Here is a 24,183-nt window from a genome sequence, read left to right as displayed (position 1 = left end):
AAATGTGTCTTCTCATACAAATGGCTGTAGCTTCCTGACCGGTTTGACCTACAAAATCGTTTGACCATTACATGGAAAGGGGAGACTCTCACAAACACAATGTCCTTCTCAGTTTTGCTCTACGACCTCCACAAGGGTCACGGGACTCGTCTGAAGGTAATCTATGTACCGGTTAAAATGACAGATTTTTTAACCAAGGAAGAAATGAATAAATGTTGTGCGATGTTGAACCCACGAGTGCAGAGCACAATGGATTAGCAGTCCATTGCCTTTATCACTCATCCACCTCGTTCAGCACTCCAACCAGTTGCCCAAGAACCGCCTATCTCTGATTGTTAAAAGCTCTACAAATGGGGTCATCCGGGATTTGAACATGGGATCTCTCGCACCCGAAGCTAGAATCACACTCCTAGACCAACGAGCCACTTTATCTAAGGTGTTTTTTTGCAGTCGCCAGCAATGACGGTGAGGATTTGGATTGACAGGTCGATGGTGCCAGGCCACAGTGAATCACGTGAGAGTTGGTGGTATACTTGTGAGCATCGCTGTCTTCCAAGCAGTTGACCAGGTTTCAGTTCAAATACTTTGTAATTCACCTGCTGAGTCTTTCAGATTCAATCTTCATTAGCTGTAACAGCAACAAACAAATGAAGAAAGAGCTAATGTAGATTAAAAAAATTAAAAAGTAGACATCAAAATCAATTGGATCTCATTTCATTTGATCCGATTGACGCACCGGTACGTGAATAAAATTAAACATCCCCATGGGAATCTGTCTGTTTTAACCTAGAAATGTCACTTATTTTGCACTGGATGCTTCTCAAACCTCCACAACCGCTGATGTCACACCTCTGCATCTTTGGTGAAATGCGGCAGAGCGAGAGCAATGTTAGTCAAAACATGACATAACCCTGAAAATTTGTCTTCTCATACAAATGGCTGTAGCTTCCTGACCGGTTTGACCTACAAAATCGTTTGACCATTACATGGAAAGGGGAGACTCTCACAAACACAATGTCCTTCTCAGTTTTGCTCTACGACCTCCACAAGGGTCACGGGACTCGTCTGAAGGTAATCTATGTACCGGTTAAAATGACAGATTTTTTAACCAAGGAAGAAATTAATAAATGTTGTGCGATGTTGAACCCACGAGTGCAGAGCACAATGGATTAGCAGTCCATTGCCTTTATCACTCATCCACCTCATTCAGCACTCATCCCGAGACCTCTCGCACCCGAAGCGAGAATCATACCCCTAGACCAACGAGCCACTTTCTCTATGGTATTTTTTGCAGTCGCCAGCAATGACGGTGAGGATTTGGATTGACAGGTCGATGGTGCCAGGCCACAGTGAATCAAGTGAGTGTTGGTGGTATACTTGTGAGCATAGCTATCTTCAAAGCAGTTGATCAGGTTTCAGTTCAAATACTCTGTAATTCATCTGCTGAGTCTTTCAGATTCAATCTTCATTAGCTGTAACAGCAAGAAACAAATGAAGAAAGAGCTAAATGTAGATTAAAAAAATGAAAAAGTAGACATCAAAATTAATTGGATTTCATTTGATCCGATTGACGCACCGGTACGTGAATAAAATTAAAAATCCCCATTGGAATCTGTCTGTTTTAAACTAGAAATGTCACTTATTTTGCACTGCATGCTTCTCAAACCTTCATAACCGCCGATGTCACACCTCTGCATCTTTGGTGAAATGCGGCAGAGCGAGAGCAATGTTAGTCAAAACATGACATATCCCGAAAATGTGTCTTCTCATACAAATGGCTGTAGCTTCCTGACCGGTTTGACCTACAAAATCGTTTGACCATTACATGGAAAGGGGAGACTCTCACAAACACAATGTCCTTCTCAGTTTTGCTCTACGACCTCCACAAGGGTCACGGGACTCGTCTGAAGGTAATCTATGTACCGGTTAAAATGACAGATTTTTTAACCAAGGAAGAAATGAATAAATGTTGTGCGATGTTGAACCCACGAGTGCAGAGCACAATGGATTAGCAGTCCATTGCCTTTATCACTCATCCACCTCATTCAGCACTCATCCCGAGACCTCTCGCACCCGAAGCGAGAATCATACCCCTAGACCAACGAGCCACTTTATCTAAGGCATTTTTTTGCAGTTGCCAGCAATGACGGTGAGGATTTGCATTGACAGGTCGATGGTGCCAGGCCACAGTGAATCACTTGAGTGTTGGTGGTATACTTGTGAGCATAGCTATCTTCAAAGCAGTTGACCAGGTTTCAGTTCAAATACTCTGTAATTCATCTGCTGAGTCTTTCAGATTCAATCTTCATTAGCTGTAACAGCAAGAAACAAATGAAGAAAGAGCTAAATGTAGATTAAAAAAATGAAAAAGTAGACATCAAAATCAATTGGATCTCAATTCATTTGATCCGATTGACGCACCAGTACGTGAATAAAATAAAAAATCCCCATTGGAATCTGTCTGTTTTAAACTAGAAATGTCACTTATTTTGCACTGGATGCTTCTCAAACCTCCATAACCGCTGATGTCACACCTCTGCATCTTTGGTGAAATGCGGCAGAGCGAGAGCAATGTTAGTCAAAACATGACATATCCCGAAAATGTGTCTTCTCATACAAATGGCTGTAGCTTCCTGACCGGTTTGACCTACAAAATCGTTTGACCATTACATGGAAAGGGGAGACTCTCACAAACACAATGTCCTTCTCAGTTTTGCTCTACGACCTCCACAAGGGTCACGGGACTCGTCTGAAGGTAATCTATGTACAGGTTAAAATGACAGATTTTTTAACCAAGGAAGAAATGAATAAATGTTGTGCGATGCTGAACCCACGAGTGCAGAGCACAATGGATTAGCTGTCCATTGCCTTTATCACTCATCCACCTCGTTCAGCACTCATCCACCTCGTTCAGCACTCCAACCAGTTGCCCAAGAACCGCCTGTCTCTGATTGTTAAAAGCTCTACAAATGGGCTCATCCGGGATTTGAATCCTGTACCTCTCGCACCCGAAGCGAGAATCATACCCCTAGACCAACGAGCCACTTTATCTAAGGTGTTTTTTTGCAATCGCCAGCAATGACGGTGAGGATTTGGATTGACAGGTCGATGGTGCCAGGCCACAGTGAATCAAGTGAGTGTTGGTGGTATACTTGTGAGCATAGCTATCTTCAAAGCAGTTGATCAGGTTTCAGTTCAAATACTCTGTAATTCATCTGCTGAGTCTTTCAGATTCAATCTTCATTAGCTGTAACAGCAAGAAACAAATGAAGAAAGAGCTAAATGTAGATTAAAAAAATTAAAAAGTAGACATCAAAATTAATTGGATTTCATTTGATCCGATTGACGCACCGGTACGTGAATAAAATTAAAAATCCCCATTGGAATCTGTCTGTTTTAAACTAGAAATGTCACTTATTTTGCACTGCATGCTTCTCAAACCTTCATAACCGCCGATGTCACACCTCTGCATCTTTGGTGAAATGCGGCAGAGCGAGAGCAATGTTAGTCAAAACATGACATATCCCGAAAATGTGTCTTCTCATACAAATGGCTGTAGCTTCCTGACCGGTTTGACCTACAAAATCGTTTGACCATTACATGGAAAGGGGAGACTCTCACAAACACAATGTCCTTCTCAGTTTTGCTCTACGACCTCCACAAGGGTCACGGGACTCGTCTGAAGGTAATCTATGTACCGGTTAAAATGACAGATTTTTTAACCAAGGAAGAAATGAATAAATGTTGTGCGATGTTGAACCCACGAGTGCAGAGCACAATGGATTAGCAGTCCATTGCCTTTATCACTCATCCACCTCATTCAGCACTCATCCCGAGACCTCTCGCACCCGAAGCGAGAATCATACCCCTAGACCAACGAGCCACTTTATCTAAGGCATTTTTTTGCAGTTGCCAGCAATGACGGTGAGGATTTGCATTGACAGGTCGATGGTGCCAGGCCACAGTGAATCACTTGAGTGTTGGTGGTATACTTGTGAGCATAGCTATCTTCAAAGCAGTTGACCAGGTTTCAGTTCAAATACTCTGTAATTCATCTGCTGAGTCTTTCAGATTCAATCTTCATTAGCTGTAACAGCAAGAAACAAATGAAGAAAGAGCTAAATGTAGATTAAAAAAATGAAAAAGTAGACATCAAAATCAATTGGATCTCAATTCATTTGATCCGATTGACGCACCAGTACGTGAATAAAATAAAAAATCCCCATTGGAATCTGTCTGTTTTAAACTAGAAATGTCACTTATTTTGCACTGGATGCTTCTCAAACCTCCATAACCGCTGATGTCACACCTCTGCATCTTTGGTGAAATGCGGCAGAGCGAGAGCAATGTTAGTCAAAACATGACATATCCCGAAAATGTGTCTTCTCATACAAATGGCTGTAGCTTCCTGACCGGTTTGACCTACAAAATCGTTTGACCATTACATGGAAAGGGGAGACTCTCACAAACACAATGTCCTTCTCAGTTTTGCTCTACGACCTCCACAAGGGTCACGGGACTCGTCTGAAGGTAATCTATGTACAGGTTAAAATGACAGATTTTTTAACCAAGGAAGAAATCAATAAATGTTGTGCGATGCTGAACCCACGAGTGCAGAGCACAATGGATTAGCTGTCCATTGCCTTTATCACTCATCCACCTCGTTCAGCACTCATCCACCTCGTTCAGCACTCCAACCAGTTGCCCAAGAACCGCCTGTCTCTGATTGTTAAAAGCTCTACAAATGGGCTCATCCGGGATTTGAATCCTGTACCTCTCGCACCCGAAGCGAGAATCATACCCCTAGACCAACGAGCCACTTTATCTAAGGTATTTCTTTGCAGTCGCCAGCAATGACAGTGAGGATTTGGATTGACAGGTCGATGGTGCCAGGCCACAGTGAATCGCGTGAGAGTTGGTGGTATACTTGTGAGCATAGCTATCTTCAAAGCAGTTGATCAGGTTTCAGTTCAAATACTCTGTAATTCATCTGCTGAGACTTTCAGATTCAATCTTCATTAGCTGTAACAGCAAGAAACAAATGAAGAAAGAGCTAAATGTAGATTAAAAAAATGAAAAAGTAGACATCAAAATCAATTGGATTTCATTTGATCCGATTGACGCACCGGTACGTGAATAAAATTAAAAATCCCCATTGGAATCTGTCTGTTTTAAACTAGAAATGTCACTTATTTTGCACTGCATGCTTCTCAAACCTTCATAACCGCCGATGTCACACCTCTGCATCTTTGGTGAAATGCGGCAGAGCGAGAGCAATGTTAGTCAAAACATGACATATCCCGAAAATGTGTCTTCTCATACAAATGGCTGTAGCTTCCTGACCGGTTTGACCTACAAAATCGTTTGACCATTACATGGAAAGGGGAGACTCTCACAAACACAATGTCCTTCTCAGTTTTGCTCTACGACCTCCACAAGGGTCACGGGACTCGTCTGAAGGTAATCTATGTACCGGTTAAAATGACAGATTTTTTAACCAAGGAAGAAATGAATAAATGTTGTGCGATGTTGAACCCACGAGTGCAGAGCACAATGGATTAGCAGTCCATTGCCTTTATCACTCATCCACCTCATTCAGCACTCATCCCGAGACCTCTCGCACCCGAAGCGAGAATCATACCCCTAGACCAACGAGCCACTTTATCTAAGGCATTTTTTTGCAGTTGCCAGCAATGACGGTGAGGATTTGCATTGACAGGTCGATGGTGCCAGGCCACAGTGAATCACTTGAGTGTTGGTGGTATACTTGTGAGCATAGCTATCTTCAAAGCAGTTGACCAGGTTTCAGTTCAAATACTCTGTAATTCATCTGCTGAGTCTTTCAGATTCAATCTTCATTAGCTGTAACAGCAAGAAACAAATGAAGAAAGAGCTAAATGTAGATTAAAAAAATGAAAAAGTAGACATCAAAATCAATTGGATCTCAATTCATTTGATCCGATTGACGCACCAGTACGTGAATGAAATAAAAAATCCCCATTGGAATCTGTCTGTTTTAAACTAGAAATGTCACTTATTTTGCACTGGATGCTTCTCAAACCTCCATAACCGCTGATGTCACACCTCTGCATGTTTGGTGAAATGCGGCAGAGCGAGAGCAATGTTAGTCAAAACATTACATATCCTGAAAATCAGTCTTCTCATACAAATGGCTGTAGCTTTCTGACCGGTTTGACCTACAAAATCGTTTGACAATTACATGGAAAGGGGAGACTCTCACAAACACAATGTCCTTCTCAGTTTTGCTCTACGACCTCCACAAGGGTCAAGGGACTCGTCTGAAGGTAATCTATGTACCGGTTAAAATGACAGATATTTTGAAATGAATAAATGTTGTGCGATGCTGAACCCACGAGTGCAGAGGACAATGGATTAGCAGTCCATTGCCTTTATCACTCATCCACCTCGTTCAGCACTCCAACCAGTTGCCCAAGAACCGCCTATCTCTGATTGTTAAAAACTCTACAAATGGGCTCATCTGGGATTTGAACCCGGGACCTCTCGCACCCGAAGTGAGAATCATTCCCCTAGACCAACGAGCCACTTTATCTAAGATATTATTTGCAGTTGCCAGCAATGACGGTGAGGATTTGGATTGACAGGTCGATGGTGCCAGGCCACAGTGAATCAAGTGAGAGTTGGTGGTATACTTGTGAGCATAGCTATCTTAAAAGCAGTTGATCAGGTTTCAGTTCAAATACTCTGTAATTCATCTGCTGAGTCTTTCAGATTCAATCTTCATTAGCTGTAACAGCAAGAAACAAATGAAGAAAGAGCTAAATGTAGATTAAAAAAATGAAAAAGTAGACATCAAAATCAATTGGATCTCATTTCATTTGATCCGATTGACGCACCGGTACGTGAATAAAATTAAAAATCCCCATTGGAATCTGTCTGTTTTAAACTAGAAATGTCACTTATTTTGCACTGGATGCTTCTCAAACCTCCATAACCGCTGATGTCACTCCTCTGCATCTTTGGTGAAATGCGGCAGAGCGAGAGCAATGTTAGTCAAAACATGACATATCCCGAAAATGTGTCTTCTCATACAAATGGCTGTAGCTTCCTGACCGGTTTGACCTACAAAATCGTTTGACCATTACATGGAAAGGGGAGACTCTCACAAACACAATGTCCTTCTCAGTTTTGCTCTACGACCTCCACAAGGGTCACGGGACTCGTCTGAAGGTAATCTATGTACCGGTTAAAATGACAGATTTTTTAACCAAGGAAGAAATGAATAAATGTTGTGCGATGTTGAACCCACGAGTGCAGAGCACAATGGATTAGCAGTCCATTGCCTTTATCACTCATCCACCTCGTTCAGCACTCCAACCAGTTGCCCAAGAACCGCCTGTCTCTGATTGTTAAAAGCTCTACAAATGGGGTCATCCGGGATTTGAACCCGGGACCTCTCGCACCCGAAGCGAGAATCATGCCCCTAGACCAACGAGCCACTTTATCTAAGGTGTTTTTTTGCAGTCGCCAGCAATGACGGTGAGGATTTGGATTGACAGGTCGATGGTGCCAGGCCACAGTGAATCAAGTGAGTGTTGGTGGTATACTTGTGAGCATAGCTATCTTCAAAGCAGTTGATCAGGTTTCAGTTCAAATACTCTGTAATTCATCTGCTGAGTATATCAGATTCAATCTTCATTAGCTGTAACAGCAAGAAACAAATGAAGAAAGAGCTAAATGTAGATAAAAAAAAATGAAAAAGTAGACATCAAAATCAATTGGATCTCATTTCATTTGATCCGATTGAAGCACCGGTACGTGAATAAAATTAATAATCCCCATTGGAATCTGTCTGTTTTAAACTAGAAATGTCACTTATTTTGCACTGCATGCTTCTCAAACCTTCATAACCGCCGATGTCACACCTCTGCATCTTTGGTGAAATGCGGCAGAGCGAGAGCAATGTTAGTCAAAACATGACATATCCCGAAAATGTGTCTTCTCATACAAATGGCTGTAGCTTCCTGACCGGTTTGACCTACAAAATCGTTTGACCATTACATGGAAAGGGGAGACTCTCACAAACACAATGTCCTTCTCAGTTTTGCTCTACGACCTCCACAAGGGTCACGGGACTCGTCTGAAGGTAATCTATGTACCGGTTAAAATGACAGATTTTTTAACCAAGGAAGAAATGAATAAATGTTGTGCGATGTTGAACCCACGAGTGCAGAGCACAATGGATTAGCAGTCCATTGCCTTTATCACTCATCCACCTCATTCAGCACTCATCCCGAGACCTCTCGCACCCGAAGCGAGAATCATACCCCTAGACCAACGAGCCACTTTCTCTATGGTATTTTTTGCAGTCGCCAGCAATGACGGTGAGGATTTGGATTGACAGGTCGATGGTGCCAGGCCACAGTGAATCAAGTGAGTGTTGGTGGTATACTTTTTGAGCATAGCTATCTTCAAAGCAGTTGATCAGGTTTCAGTTCAAATACTCTGTAATTCATCTGCTGAGTCTTTCAGATTCAATGTTCATTAGCTGTAACAGCAAGAAACAAATGAAGAAAGAGCTAAATGTAGATTAAAAAAATGAAAAAGTAGACATCAAAATCAATTGGATCTCATTTCATTTGATCCGATTGACGCACCGGTACGTGAATAAAATTAAAAATCCCCATTGGAATCTGTCTGTTTTAAACTAGAAATGTCACTTATTTTGCACTGGATGCTTCTCAAACCTCCATAACCGCTGATGTCACTCCTCTGCATCTTTGGTGAAATGCGGCAGAGCGAGAGCAATGTTAGTCAAAACATGACATATCCCGAAAATGTGTCTTCTCATACAAATGGCTGTAGCTTCCTGACCGGTTTGACCTACAAAATCGTTTGACCATTACATGGAAAGGCGAGACTCTCACAAACACAATGTCCTTCTCAGTTTTGCTCTACGACCTCCACAAGGGTCACGGGACTCGTCTGAAGGTAATCTATGTACCGGTTAAAATGACAGATTTTTTAACCAAGGAAGAAATGAATAAATGTTGTGCGATGTTGAACCCACGAGTGCAGAGCACAATGGATTAGCAGTCCATTGCCTTTATCACTCATCCACCTCGTTCAGCACTCCAACCAGTTGCCCAAGAACCGCCTGTCTCTGATTGTTAAAAGCTCTACAAATGGGCTCATCTGGGATTTGAACCCGGGACCTCTCGCACCCGAAGCGTGAATCATACCCCTAGACCAACGAGCCACTTTATCTAAGGTGTTTTTTTGCAATCGCCAGCAATGACGGTGAGGATTTGGATTGACAGGTCGATGGTGCCAGGCCACAGTGAATCAAGTGAGTGTTGGTGGTATACTTGTGAGCATAGCTATCTTAAAAGCAGTTGATCAGGTTTCAGTTCAAATACTCTGTAATTCATCTGCTGAGTCTTTCAGATTCAATCTTCATTAGCTGTAACAGCAAGAAACAAATGAAGAAAGAGCTAAATGTAGATTAAAAAAATGAAAAAGTAGACATCAAAATCAATTGGATCTCATTTCATTTGATCCGATTGACGCACCGGTACGTGAATAAAATTAAAAATCCCCATTGGAATCTGTCTGTTTTAAACTAGAAATGTCACTTATTTTGCACTGGATGCTTCTCAAACCTCCATAACCGCTGATGTCACTCCTCTGCATCTTTGGTGAAATGCGGCAGAGCGAGAGCAATGTTAGTCAAAACATGACATATCCCGAAAATGTGTCTTCTCATACAAATGGCTGTAGCTTCCTGACCGGTTTGACCTACAAAATTGTTTGACCATTACATGGAAAGGCGAGACTCTCACAAACACAATGTCCTTCTCAGTTTTGCTCTACGACCTCCACAAGGGTCACGGGACTCGTCTGAAGGTAATCTATGTACCGGTTAAAATGACAGATTTTTTAACCAAGGAAGAAATGAATAAATGTTGTGCGATGTTGAACCCACGAGTGCAGAGCACAATGGATTAGCAGTCCATTGCCTTTATCACTCATCCACCTCGTTCAGCACTCCAACCAGTTGCCCAAGAACCGCCTGTCTCTGATTGTTAAAAGCTCTACAAATGGGCTCATCCGGGATTTGAACCCAGGACCTCTCGCACCCGAAGCGTGAATCATACCCCTAGACCAACGAGCCACTTTATCTAAGGTGTTTTTTTGCAATCGCCAGCAATGACGGTGAGGATTTGGATTGACAGGTCGATGGTGCCAGGCCACAGTGAATCAAGTGAGTGTTGGTGGTATACTTGTGAGCATAGCTATCTTCAAAGCAGTTGATCAGGTTTCAGTTCAAATACTCTGTAATTCATCTGCTGAGTCTTTCAGATTCAATCTTCATTAGCTGTAACAGCAAGAAACAAATGAAGAAAGAGCTAAATGTAGATAAAAAAAATGAAAAAGTAGACATCAAAATCAATTGGATCTCATTTCATTTGATCCGATTGACGCACCGGTACGTGAATAAAATTAAAAATCCCCATTGGAATCTGTCTGTTTTAAACTAGAAATGTCACTTATTTTGCACTGGATGCTTCTCAAACCTCCATAACCGCTGATGTCACTCCTCTGCATCTTTGGTGAAATGCGGCAGAGCGAGAGCAATATTAGTCAAAACATGACATATCCTGAAAATGTGTCTTCTCATACAAATGGCTGTAGCTTCCTGACCGGTTTGACCTACAAAATCGTTTGACCATTACATGGAAAGGGGAGACTCTCACAAACACAATGTCCTTCTCAGTTTTGCTCTACGACCTCCACAAGGGTCACGGGACTCGTCTGAAGGTAATCTATGTACCGGTTAAAATGACAGATTTTTTAACCAAGGAAGAAATGAATAAATGTTGTGCGATGTTGAACCCACGAGTGCAGAGTACAATGGATTAGCAGTCCATTGCCTTTATCACTCATCCACCTCGTTCAGCACTCCAACCAGTTGCCCAAGAACCGCCTGTCTCTGATTGTTAAAAGCTCTACAAATGGGGTCATCCGGGATTTGAACCCGGGACCTCTCACACCCGAAGCGAGAATCATACCCCTAGACCAACGAGCCACTTTATCTAAGGTGTTTTTTTGCAATCGCCAGCAATGACGGTGAGGATTTGGATTGACAGGTCGATGGTGCCAGGCCACAGTGAATCAAGTGAGTGTTGGTGGTATTCTTGTGAGCATAGCTATCTTCAAAGCAGTTGATCAGGTTTCAGTTCAAATACTCTGTAATTCATCTGCTGAGTCTTTCAGATTCAATCTTCATTAGCTGTAACAGCAAGAAACAAATGAAGAAAGAGCTAAATGTAGATTAAACAAATGAAAAAGTAGACATCAAAATCAATTGGATCTCATTTCATTTGATCCGATTGACGCACCGGTATGTGAATAAAATTAAAAATCCCCATTGGAATCTGTCTGTTTTAAACTAGAAATGTCACTTATTTTGCACTGGATGCTTCTCAAACCTCCATAACCGCTGATGTCACTCCTCTGCATCTTTGGTGAAATGCGGCAGAGCGAGAGCAATGTTAGTCAAAACATGACATATCCCGAAAATGTGTTTTCTCATACAAATGGCTGTAGCTTCCTGACCGGTTTGACCTACAAAATTGTTTGACCATTACATGGAAAGATGGAGATTCTCACAAACACTATGTCCTTCTCAGTTTTGCTCTACGACCCCCACAAGGGTCACGGGACTCGTCTGAAGGTAATCTATGTACCGGTTAAAATGACAGATTTTTTAACCAAGGAAGAAATGAATAAATGTTGTGCGATGTTGAACCCACGAGTGCAGAGCACAATGGATTAGCAGTCCATTGCCTTTATCACTCATCCACCTCGTTCAGCACTCCAACCAGTTGCCCAAGAACCGCCTGTCTCTGATTGTTAAAAGCTCTACAAATGGGCTCATCCGGGATTTGAACCCGGGACCTCTCGCACCCGAAGCGAGAATCATACCCCTAGACCAACGAGCCGTTTTATCAAAGGCATTTTTATTGCAGTCGCCAGTAATGACGTTGAGGATTTGGATTGACAGGTCGATGGTGCCAGGCCACAGTGAATAACGTGAGTGTTGGTGGTATACTTGTGAGCATAGCTGTCTTCCAAGCAGTTGACCAGGTTTTAGTTCAAATACTCTGTAATTCATCAGATTCAATCTTCATTAGCTGTAACAGCAAGAAACAAATGAAGAAAGAGCTAATGTAGATTAAAAAAATTAAAAAGTAGACATCAAAATCAATTGGATCTCATTTCATTTGATCCGATTGACGCACCGGTACATGAATAAAATAAAAAATCCCCATTGGAATCTGTCTGTTTTAAACTAGAAATGTCACTTTTTTTGCACTGGATGCTTCTCAAACCTTCATAACCGCTGATGTCACACCTCTGCATCTTTGGTGAAATGCGGCAGAGCGAGAACAATGTTTGTCAAAACATGACACATCCCGAAAATCAGTCTTCTCATACAAATGGCTGTAGCTTCCGAACGGTTTGACCTACAAAATTGTTTGACCATTCCATGGAAAGGGGAGACTCTCACAAACACAATGTCGTTCTCAGTTTTGCTCTACGACCCCCACAAGGGTCACGCCACTCGTCTGAAGGTAATCTATGTACCGGTTAAAATGACAGATTTTTTAACCAAGGAAGAAATTAATAAATGCTGTGCGATGCTGAACCCACGAGTGCAGAGCACAATGGATTAGCAATCCATTGCCTTTATCACTCATCCACCTTGGTCTGCACTCCAAACTGTTGCCCAAGAACCACCTCTTTCAGATTGTTAAAGGCTCTACACATGGGCTCGTCCGGGATTTGAACCCGGGACCTCTCGCACCCGAAGCGAGAATCATACCCCTAGACCAACGAGCCGTTTTATCAAAGGCATTTTTATTGCAGTCGGCAGTAATGACGTTGAGGATTTGGATTGACAGGTCGATGGTGCCAGGCCACAGTGAATAACGTGAGTGTTGGTGGTATACTTGTGAGCATAGCTGTCTTCCAAGCAGTTGACCAGGTTTTAGTTCAAATACTCTGTAATTCATCAGATTCAATCTTCATTAGCTGTAACAGCAAGAAACAAATGAAGAAAGAGCTAATGTAGATTAAAAAAATTAAAAAGTAGACATCAAAATCAATTGGATCTCATTTCATTTGATCCGATTGACGCACCGGTACATGAATAAAATAAAAAATCCCCATTGGAATCTGTCTGTTTTAAACTAGAAATGTCACTTTTTTTGCACTGGATGCTTCTCAAACCTTCATAACCGCTGATGTCACACCTCTGCATCTTTGGTGAAATGCGGCAGAGCGAGAACAATGTTTGTCAAAACATGACACATCCCGAAAATCAGTCTTCTCATACAAATGGCTGTAGCTTCCGAACGGTTTGACCTACAAAATTGTTTGACCATTCCATGGAAAGGGGAGACTCTCACAAACACAATGTCGTTCTCAGTTTTGCTCTACGACCCCCACAAGGGTCACGCCACTCGTCTGAAGGTAATCTATGTACCGGTTAAAATGACAGATTTTTTAACCAAGGAAGAAATGAATAAATGCTGTGCGATGCTGAACCCACGGGTGCAGAGCACAATGGATTAGCAATCCATTGCCTTTATCACTCATCCACCTTGGTCTGCACACCAAACTGTTGCCCAAGAACCGCCTCTTTCAGATTGTTAAAGGCTCTACACATGGGCTCGTCCGGGATTTGAACCCGGGACCTCTCGCACCCGAAGCGAGAATCATACCCCTAGACCAACGAGCCGTTTTATCAAAGGCATTTTTATTGCAGTCGGCAGTAATGACGTTGAGGATTTGGATTGACAGGTCGATGGTGCCAGGCCACAGTGAATAACGTGAGTGTTGGTGGTATACTTGTGAGCATAGCTGTCTTCCAAGCAGTTGACCAGGTTTTAGTTCAAATACTCTGTAATTCATCAGATTCAATCTTCATTAGCTGTAACAGCAAGAAACAAATGAAGAAAGAGCTAATGTAGATTAAAAAAATTAAAAAGTAGACATCAAAATCAATTGGATCTCATTTCATTTGATCCGATTGACGCACCGGTACATGAATAAAATAAAAAATCCCCATTGGAATCTGTCTGTTTTAAACTAGAAATGTCACTTTTTTTGCACTGGATGCTTCTCAAACCTTCATAACCGCTGATGTCACACCTCTGCATCTTTGGTGAAATGCGGCAGAGCGAGAACAATGTTTGTCAAAACATGACACATCCCGAAAATCAGTCTTCTCATACAAATGGCTGTAGCTTCCGAACGGTTTGACCTACAAAATTGTTTGACCATTCCATGGAAAGGGGAGACTCTCACAAACACAATGTCGTTCTCAGTTTTGCTCTACGACCCCCACAAGGGTCACGCCACTCGTCTGAAGGTAATCTATGTACCGGTTAAAATGACAGATTTTTTAACCAAGGAAGAAATTAATAAATGCTGTGCGATGCTGAACCCACGAGTGCAGAGCACAATGGATTAGCAATCCATTGCCTTTATCACTCATCCACCTTGGTCTGCACTCCAAACTGTTGCCCAAGAACCACCTCTTTCAGATTGTTAAAGGCTCTACACATGGGCTCGTCCGGGATTTGAACCCAGGACCTCTCGCACCCGAAGCGAGAATCATACCCCTAGACCAACGAGCCGTTTTATCAAAGGCATTTTTATTGCAGTCGGCAGTAATGACGTTGAGGATTTGGATTGACAGGTCGATGGTGCCAGGCCACAGTGAATAACGTGAGTGTTGGTGGTATACTTGTGAGCATAGCTGTCTTCCAAGCAGTTGACCAGGTTTTAGTTCAAATACTCTGTAATTCATCAGATTCAATCTTCATTAGCTGTAACAGCAAGAAACAAATGAAGAAAGAGCTAATGTAGATTAAAAAAATTAAAAAGTAGACATCAAAATCAATTGGATCTCATTTCATTTGATCCGATTGACGCACCGGTACATGAATAAAATAAAAAATCCCCATTGGAATCTGTCTGTTTTAAACTAGAAATGTCACTTTTTTTGCACTGGATGCTTCTCAAACCTTCATAACCGCTGATGTCACACCTCTGCATCTTTGGTGAAATGCGGCAGAGCGAGAACAATGTTTGTCAAAACATGACACATCCCGAAAATCAGTCTTCTCATACAAATGGCTGTAGCTTCCGAACGGTTTGACCTACAAAATTGTTTGACCATTCCATGGAAAGGGGAGACTCTCACAAACACAATGTCGTTCTCAGTTTTGCTCTACGACCCCCACAAGGGTCACGCCACTCGTCTGAAGGTAATCTATGTACCGGTTAAAATGACAGATTTTTTAACCAAGGAAGAAATTAATAAATGCGATGCTGAACCCACGAGTGCAGAGCACAATGGATTAGCAATCCATTGCCTTTATCACTCATCCACCTTGGTCTGCACTCCAAACTGTTGCCCAAGAACCACCTCTTTCAGATTGTTAAAGGCTCTACACATGGGCTCGTCCGGGATTTGAACCCGGGACCTCTCGCACCCGAAGCGAGAATCATACCCCTAGACCAACGAGCCGTTTTATCAAAGGCATTTTTATTGCAGTCGCCAGTAATGACGTTGAGGATTTGGATTGACAGGTCGATGGTGCCAGGCCACAGTGAATAACGGGAGTGTTGGTGGTATACTTGTGAGCATAGCTGTCTTCCAAGCAGTTGACCAGGTTTTAGTTCAAATACTCTGTAATTCATCAGATTCAATCTTCATTAGCTGTAACAGCAAGAAACAAATGAAGAAAGAGCTAATGTAAATTAAAAAAATTTAAAAGTAGACATCAAAATCAATTGGATCTCATTTCATTTGATCCGATTGACGCACCGGTACATGAATAAAATAAAAAATCCCCATTGGAATCTGTCTGTTTTAAACTAGAAATGTCACTTTTTTTTCACTGGATGCTTCTCAAACCTTCATAACCGCTGATGTCACACCTCTTCATCTTTGGTGAAATGCGGCAGAGCGAGAACAATGTTTGTCAAAACATGACACATCCCGAAAATCAGTCGTCTCATACAAATGGCTGTAGCTTCCGAACGGTTTGACCTACAAAATTGTTTGACCATTCCATGGAAAGGGGAGACTCTCACAAACACAATGTCGTTCTCAGTTTTGCTCTACGACCCCCACAAGGGTCACGCCACTCGTCTGAAGGTAATCTATGTACCGGTTAAAATGACAGATTTTTTAACCAAGGAAGAAATTAATAATAGCTAATCTTCATTAGCTGTAACAGCAAGAAACAAATGAAGAAAGAGCTAATGTAGATTAAAAAAATTAAAAAGTAGACATCAAAATCAATTGGATTTCATTTCATTTGATCCGATTGACGCACCGGTACATGAATAAAATAAAAAATCCCCATTGGAATCTGTCTGTTTTAAACTAGAAATGTCACTTTTTTTGCACTGGATGCTTCTCAAACCTTCATAACCGCTGATGTCACACCTCTTCATCTTTGGTGAAATGCGGCAGAGCGAGAACAATGTTTGTCAAAACATGACACATCCCGAAAATCAGTCTTCTCATACAAATGGCTGTAGCTTCCGAACGGTTTGACCTACAAAATTGTTTGACCATTCCATGGAAAGGGGAGACTCTCACAAACACAATGTCGTTCTCAGTTTTGCTCTACGACCCCCACAAGGGTCACGCCACTCGTCTGAAGGTAATCTATGTACCGGTTAAAATGACAGATTTTTTAACCAAGGAAGAAATTAATAAATGCGATGCTGAACCCACGAGTGCAGAGCACAATGGATTAGCAATCCATTGCCTTTATCACTCATCCACCTTGGTCTGCACTCCAAACTGTTGCCCAAGAACCACCTCTTTCAGATTGTTAAAGGCTCTACACATGGGCTCGTCCGGGATTTGAACCCGGGACCTCTCGCACCCGAAGCGAGAATCATACCCCTAGACCAACGAGCCGTTTTATCAAAGGCATTTTTATTGCAGTCGCCAGTAATGACGTTGAGGATTTGGATTGACAGGTCGATGGTGCCAGGCCACAGTGAATAACGGGAGTGTTGGTGGTATACTTGTGAGCATAGCTGTCTTCCAAGCAGTTGACCAGGTTTTAGTTCAAATACTCTGTAATTCATCAGATTCAATCTTCATTAGCTGTAACAGCAAGAAACAAATGAAGAAAGAGCTAATGTAAATTAAAAAAATTTAAAAGTAGACATCAAAATCAATTGGATCTCATTTCATTTGATCCGATTGACGCACCGGTACATGAATAAAATAAAAAATCCCCATTGGAATCTGTCTGTTTTAAACTAGAAATGTCACTTTTTTTTCACTGGATGCTTCTCAAACCTTCATAACCGCTGATGTCACACCTCTTCATCTTTGGTGAAATGCGGCAGAGCGAGAACAATGTTTGTCAAAACATGACACATCCCGAAAATCAGTCGTCTCATACAAATGGCTGTAGCTTCCGAACGGTTTGACCTACAAAATTGTTTGACCATTCCATGGAAAGGGGAGACTCTCACAAACACAATGTCGTTCTCAGTTTTGCTCTACGACCCCCACAAGGGTCACGCCACTCGTCTGAAGGTAATCTATGTACCGGTTAAAATGACAGATTTTTTAACCAAGGAAGAAATTAATAAATGCGATGCTGAACCCACGAGTGCAGAGCACAATGGATTAGCAATCCATTGCCTTTATCACTCATCCACCTTGGTCTGCACTCCAAACTGTTGCCCAAGAACCACCTCTTTCAGATTGTTAAAGGCTCTACACATGGGCTCGTCCGGGATTTGAACCCGGGACCTCTCGCACCCGAAGCGAGAATCATACCCCTAGACCAACGAGCCGTTTTATCAAAGGCATTTTTATTGCAGTCGCCAGTAATGACGTTGAGGATTTGGATTGACAGGTCGATGGTGCCAGGCCACAGTGAATAACGGGAGTGTTGGTGGTATACTTGTGAGCATAGCTGTCTTCCAAGCAGTTGACCAGGTTTTAGTTCAAATACTCTGTAATTCATCAGATTCAATCTTCATTAGCTGTAACAGCAAGAAACAAATGAAGAAAGAGCTAATGTAAATTAAAAAAATTTAAAAGTAGACATCAAAATCAATTGGATCTCATTTCATTTGATCCGATTGACGCACCGGTACATGAATAAAATAAAAAATCCCCATTGGAATCTGTCTGTTTTAAACTAGAAATGTCACTTTTTTTTCACTGGATGCTTCTCAAACCTTCATAACCGCTGATGTCACACCTCTTCATCTTTGGTGAAATGCGGCAGAGCGAGAACAATGTTTGTCAAAACATGACACATCCCGAAAATCAGTCGTCTCATACAAATGGCTGTAGCTTCCGAACGGTTTGACCTACAAAATTGTTTGACCATTCCATGGAAAGGGGAGACTCTCACAAACACAATGTCGTTCTCAGTTTTGCTCTACGACCCCCACAAGGGTCACGCCACTCGTCTGAAGGTAATCTATGTACCGGTTAAAATGACAGATTTTTTAACCAAGGAAGAAATTAATAATAGCTAATCTTCATTAGCTGTAACAGCAAGAAACAAATGAAGAAAGAGCTAATGTAGATTAAAAAAATTAAAAAGTAGACATCAAAATCAATTGGATTTCATTTCATTTGATCCGATTGACGCACCGGTACATGAATAAAATAAAAAATCCCCATTGGAATCTGTCTGTTTTAAACTAGAAATGTCACTTTTTTTGCACTGGATGCTTCTCAAACCTTCATAACCGCTGATGTCACACCTCTTCATCTTTGGTGAAATGCGGCAGAGCGAGAACAATGTTTGTCAAAACATGACACATCCCGAAAATCAGTCTTCTCATACAAATGGCTGTAGCTTCCGAACGGTTTGACCTACAAAATTGTTTGACCATTCCATGGAAAGGGGAGACTCTCACAAACACAATGTCGTTCTCAGTTTTGCTCTACGACCCCCACAAGGGTCACGCCACTCGTCTGAAGGTAATCTATGTACCGGTTAAAATGACAGATTTTTTAACCAAGGAAGAAATTAATAAATGCGATGCTGAACCCACGAGTGCAGAGCACAATGGATTAGCAATCCATTGCCTTTATCACTCATCCACCTTGGTCTGCACTCCAAACTGTTGCCCAAGAACCACCTCTTTCAGATTGTTAAAGGCTCTACACATGGGCTCGTCCGGGATTTGAACCCGGGACCTCTCGCACCCGAAGCGAGAATCATACCCCTAGACCAACGAGCCGTTTTATCAAAGGCATTTTTATTGCAGTCGCCAGTAATGACGTTGAGGATTTGGATTGACAGGTCGATGGTGCCAGGCCACAGTGAATAACGGGAGTGTTGGTGGTATACTTGTGAGCATAGCTGTCTTCCAAGCAGTTGACCAGGTTTTAGTTCAAATACTCTGTAATTCATCAGATTCAATCTTCATTAGCTGTAACAGCAAGAAACAAATGAAGAAAGAGCTAATGTAAATTAAAAAAATTTAAAAGTAGACATCAAAATCAATTGGATCTCATTTCATTTGATCCGATTGACGCACCGGTACATGAATAAAATAAAAAATCCCCATTGGAATCTGTCTGTTTTAAACTAGAAATGTCACTTTTTTTTCACTGGATGCTTCTCAAACCTTCATAACCGCTGATGTCACACCTCTTCATCTTTGGTGAAATGCGGCAGAGCGAGAACAATGTTTGTCAAAACATGACACATCCCGAAAATCAGTCGTCTCATACAAATGGCTGTAGCTTCCGAACGGTTTGACCTACAAAATTGTTTGACCATTCCATGGAAAGGGGAGACTCTCACAAACACAATGTCGTTCTCAGTTTTGCTCTACGACCCCCACAAGGGTCACGCCACTCGTCTGAAGGTAATCTATGTACCGGTTAAAATGACAGATTTTTTAACCAAGGAAGAAATTAATAATAGCTAATCTTCATTAGCTGTAACAGCAAGAAACAAATGAAGAAAGAGCTAATGTAGATTAAAAAAATTAAAAAGTAGACATCAAAATCAATTGGATCTCATTTCATTTGATCCGATTGACGCACCGGTACATGAATAAAATAAAAAATCCCCATTGGAATCTGTCTGTTTTAAACTAGAAATGTCACTTTTTTTGCACTGGATGCTTCTCAAACCTTCATAACCGCTGATGTCACACCTCTGCATCTTTGGTGAAATGCGGCAGAGCGAGAACAATGTTTGTCAAAACATGACACATCCCGAAAATCAGTCTTCTCATACAAATGGCTGTAGCTTCCGAACGGTTTGACCTACAAAATTGTTTGACCATTCCATGGAAAGGGGAGACTCTCACAAACACAATGTCGTTCTCAGTTTTGCTCTACGACCCCCACAAGGGTCACGCCACTCGTCTGAAGGTAATCTATGTACCGGTTAAAATGACAGATTTTTTAACCAAGGAAGAAATTAATAAATGCGATGCTGAACCCACGAGTGCAGAGCACAATGGATTAGCAATCCATTGCCTTTATCACTCATCCACCTTGGTCTGCACTCCAAACTGTTGCCCAAGAACCACCTCTTTCAGATTGTTAAAGGCTCTACACATGGGCTCGTCCGGGATTTGAACCCGGGACCTCTCGCACCCGAAGCGAGAATCATACCCCTAGACCAACTTGTTTTATCAAAGGCATTTTTATTGCAGTCGCCAGTAATGACGTTGAGGATTTGGATTGACAGGTCGATGGTGCCAGGCCACAGTGAATAACGTGAGTGTTGGTGGTATACTTGTGAGCATAGCTGTCTTCCAAGCTGTTGACCAGGTTTTAGTTCAAATACTCTGTAATTCATCAGATTCAATCTTCATTAGCTGTAACAGCAAGAAACAAATGAAGAAAGAGCTAATGTAGATTAAAAAAATTAAAAAGTAGACATCAAAATCAATTGGATCTCATTTCATTTGATCCGATTGACGCACCGGTACATGAATAAAATAAAAAATCCCCATTGGAATCTGTCTGTTTTAAACTAGAAATGTCACTTTTTTTGCACTGGATGCTTCTCAAACCTTCATAACCGCTGATGTCACACCTCTGCATCTTTGGTGAAATGCGGCAGAGCGAGAACAATGTTTGTCAAAACATGACACATCCCGAAAATCAGTCTTCTCATACAAATGGCTGTAGCTTCCGAACGGTTTGACCTACAAAATTGTTTGACCATTCCATGGAAAGGGGAGACTCTCACAAACACAATGTCGTTCTCAGTTTTGCTCTACGACCCCCACAAGGGTCACGCCACTCGTCTGAAGGTAATCTATGTACCGGTTAAAATGACAGATTTTTTAACCAAGGAAGAAATTAATAATAGCTAATCTTCATTAGCTGTAACAGCAAGAAACAAATGAAGAAAGAGCTAATGTAGATTAAAAAAATTAAAAAGTAGACATCAAAATCAATTGGATTTCATTTCATTTGATCCGATTGACGCACCGGTACATGAATAAAATAAAAAATCCCCATTGGAATCTGTCTGTTTTAAACTAGAAATGTCACTTTTTTTGCACTGGATGCTTCTCAAACCTTCATAACCGCTGATGTCACACCTCTTCATCTTTGGTGAAATGCGGCAGAGCGAGAACAATGTTTGTCAAAACATGACACATCCCGAAAATCAGTCTTCTCATACAAATGGCTGTAGCTTCCGAACGGTTTGACCTACAAAATTGTTTGACCATTCCATGGAAAGGGGAGACTCTCACAAACACAATGTCGTTCTCAGTTTTGCTCTACGACCCCCACAAGGGTCACGCCACTCGTCTGAAGGTAATCTATGTACCGGTTAAAATGACAGATTTTTTAACCAAGGAAGAAATTAATAAATGCGATGCTGAACCCACGAGTGCAGAGCACAATGGATTAGCAATCCATTGCCTTTATCACTCATCCACCTTGGTCTGCACTCCAAACTGTTGCCCAAGAACCACCTCTTTCAGATTGTTAAAGGCTCTACACATGGGCTCGTCCGGGATTTGAACCCGGGACCTCTCGCACCCGAAGCGAGAATCATACCCCTAGACCAACTTGTTTTATCAAAGGCATTTTTATTGCAGTCGCCAGTAATGACGTTGAGGATTTGGATTGACAGGTCGATGGTGCCAGGCCACAGTGAATAACGTGAGTGTTGGTGGTATACTTGTGAGCATAGCTGTCTTCCAAGCTGTTGACCAGGTTTTAGTTCAAATACTCTGTAATTCATCAGATTCAATCTTCATTAGCTGTAACAGCAAGAAACAAATGAAGAAAGAGCTAATGTAGATTAAAAAAATTAAAAAGTAGACATCAAAATCAATTGGATCTCATTTCATTTGATCCGATTGACGCACCGGTACATGAATAAAATAAAAAATCCCCATTGGAATCTGTCTGTTTTAAACTAGAAATGTCACTTTTTTTGCACTGGATGCTTCTCAAACCTTCATAACCGCTGATGTCACACCTCTGCATCTTTGGTGAAATGCGGCAGAGCGAGAACAATGTTTGTCAAAACATGACACATCCCGAAAATCAGTCTTCTCATACAAATGGCTGTAGCTTCCGAACGGTTTGACCTACAAAATTGTTTGACCATTCCATGGAAAGGGGAGACTCTCACAAACACAATGTCGTTCTCAGTTTTGCTCTACGACCCCCACAAGGGTCACGCCACTCGTCTGAAGGTAATCTATGTACCGGTTAAAATGACAGATTTTTTAACCAAGGAAGAAATTAATAATAGCTAATCTTCATTAGCTGTAACAGCAAGAAACAAATGAAGAAAGAGCTAATGTAGATTAAAAAAATTAAAAAGTAGACATCAAAATCAATTGGATTTCATTTCATTTGATCCGATTGACGCACCGGTACATGAATAAAATAAAAAATCCCCATTGGAATCTGTCTGTTTTAAACTAGAAATGTCACTTTTTTTGCACTGGATGCTTCTCAAACCTTCATAACCGCTGATGTCACACCTCTTCATCTTTGGTGAAATGCGGCAGAGCGAGAACAATGTTTGTCAAAACATGACACATCCCGAAAATCAGTCTTCTCATACAAATGGCTGTAGCTTCCGAACGGTTTGACCTACAAAATTGTTTGACCATTCCATGGAAAGGGGAGACTCTCACAAACACAATGTCGTTCTCAGTTTTGCTCTACGACCCCCACAAGGGTCACGCCACTCGTCTGAAGGTAATCTATGTACCGGTTAAAATGACAGATTTTTTAACCAAGGAAGAAATTAATAAATGCGATGCTGAACCCACGAGTGCAGAGCACAATGGATTAGCAATCCATTGCCTTTATCACTCATCCACCTTGGTCTGCACTCCAAACTGTTGCCCAAGAACCACCTCTTTCAGATTGTTAAAGGCTCTACACATGGGCTCGTCCGGGATTTGAACCCGGGACCTCTCGCACCCGAAGCGAGAATCATACCCCTAGACCAACTTGTTTTATCAAAGGCATTTTTATTGCAGTCGCCAGTAATGACGTTGAGGATTTGGATTGACAGGTCGATGGTGCCAGGCCACAGTGAATAACGTGAGTGTTGGTGGTATACTTGTGAGCATAGCTGTCTTCCAAGCTGTTGACCAGGTTTTAGTTCAAATACTCTGTAATTCATCAGATTCAATCTTCATTAGCTGTAACAGCAAGAAACAAATGAAGAAAGAGCTAATGTAGATTAAAAAAATTAAAAAGTAGACATCAAAATCAATTGGATCTCATTTCATTTGATCCGATTGACGCACCGGTACATGAATAAAATAAAAAATCCCCATTGGAATCTGTCTGTTTTAAACTAGAAATGTCACTTTTTTTGCACTGGATGCTTCTCAAACCTTCATAACCGCTGATGTCACACCTCTGCATCTTTGGTGAAATGCGGCAGAGCGAGAACAATGTTTGTCAAAACATGACACATCCCGAAAATCAGTCTTCTCATACAAATGGCTGTAGCTTCCGAACGGTTTGACCTACAAAATTGTTTGACCATTCCATGGAAAGGGGAGACTCTCACAAACACAATGTCGTTCTCAGTTTTGCTCTACGACCCCCACAAGGGTCACGCCACTCGTCTGAAGGTAATCTATGTACCGGTTAAAATGACAGAT

General features: G+C 41.7%; 8 non-coding genes across 8 annotated transcripts; all 8 read right to left on the bottom strand.

Annotated features, from left to right (window-relative positions):
* Window positions 1–11,912: 11,912 nt before the first annotated feature.
* trnap-cgg (transfer RNA proline (anticodon CGG)) lies at window positions 11,913–11,984 on the bottom strand. Its single transcript has one exon. It is a non-coding gene; the product is annotated as a tRNA-Pro (tRNA).
* An 829-nt stretch (window positions 11,985–12,813) lies between these two features.
* trnap-cgg (transfer RNA proline (anticodon CGG)) lies at window positions 12,814–12,885 on the bottom strand. Its single transcript has one exon. It is a non-coding gene; the product is annotated as a tRNA-Pro (tRNA).
* Window positions 12,886–13,714: 829 nt separating this feature from the next.
* Window positions 13,715–13,786, bottom strand: trnap-cgg (transfer RNA proline (anticodon CGG)). Its single transcript has one exon. It is a non-coding gene; the product is annotated as a tRNA-Pro (tRNA).
* An 829-nt stretch (window positions 13,787–14,615) lies between these two features.
* On the bottom strand, window positions 14,616–14,687 carry trnap-cgg (transfer RNA proline (anticodon CGG)). Its single transcript has one exon. It is a non-coding gene; the product is annotated as a tRNA-Pro (tRNA).
* An 824-nt stretch (window positions 14,688–15,511) lies between these two features.
* On the bottom strand, window positions 15,512–15,583 carry trnap-cgg (transfer RNA proline (anticodon CGG)). Its single transcript has one exon. It is a non-coding gene; the product is annotated as a tRNA-Pro (tRNA).
* Window positions 15,584–16,921: 1,338 nt separating this feature from the next.
* trnap-cgg (transfer RNA proline (anticodon CGG)) lies at window positions 16,922–16,993 on the bottom strand. Its single transcript has one exon. It is a non-coding gene; the product is annotated as a tRNA-Pro (tRNA).
* An 824-nt stretch (window positions 16,994–17,817) lies between these two features.
* On the bottom strand, window positions 17,818–17,889 carry trnap-cgg (transfer RNA proline (anticodon CGG)). Its single transcript has one exon. It is a non-coding gene; the product is annotated as a tRNA-Pro (tRNA).
* A 1,338-nt stretch (window positions 17,890–19,227) lies between these two features.
* trnap-cgg (transfer RNA proline (anticodon CGG)) lies at window positions 19,228–19,299 on the bottom strand. The gene has a single exon. It is a non-coding gene; the product is annotated as a tRNA-Pro (tRNA).
* Between the last annotated feature and the right edge of the window lie 4,884 nt (window positions 19,300–24,183).

The sequence above is a fragment of the Oncorhynchus mykiss genome, chromosome 15 (genome assembly GCF_057628025.1).
Source record: "Oncorhynchus mykiss isolate SJ-2025 chromosome 15, ASM5762802v1, whole genome shotgun sequence".
NCBI lineage: Eukaryota > Metazoa > Chordata > Actinopteri > Salmoniformes > Salmonidae > Oncorhynchus > Oncorhynchus mykiss.
Note: the sequence above shows the minus strand (reverse complement) of the source record. Positions and strands in the feature narration are given on the sequence as shown.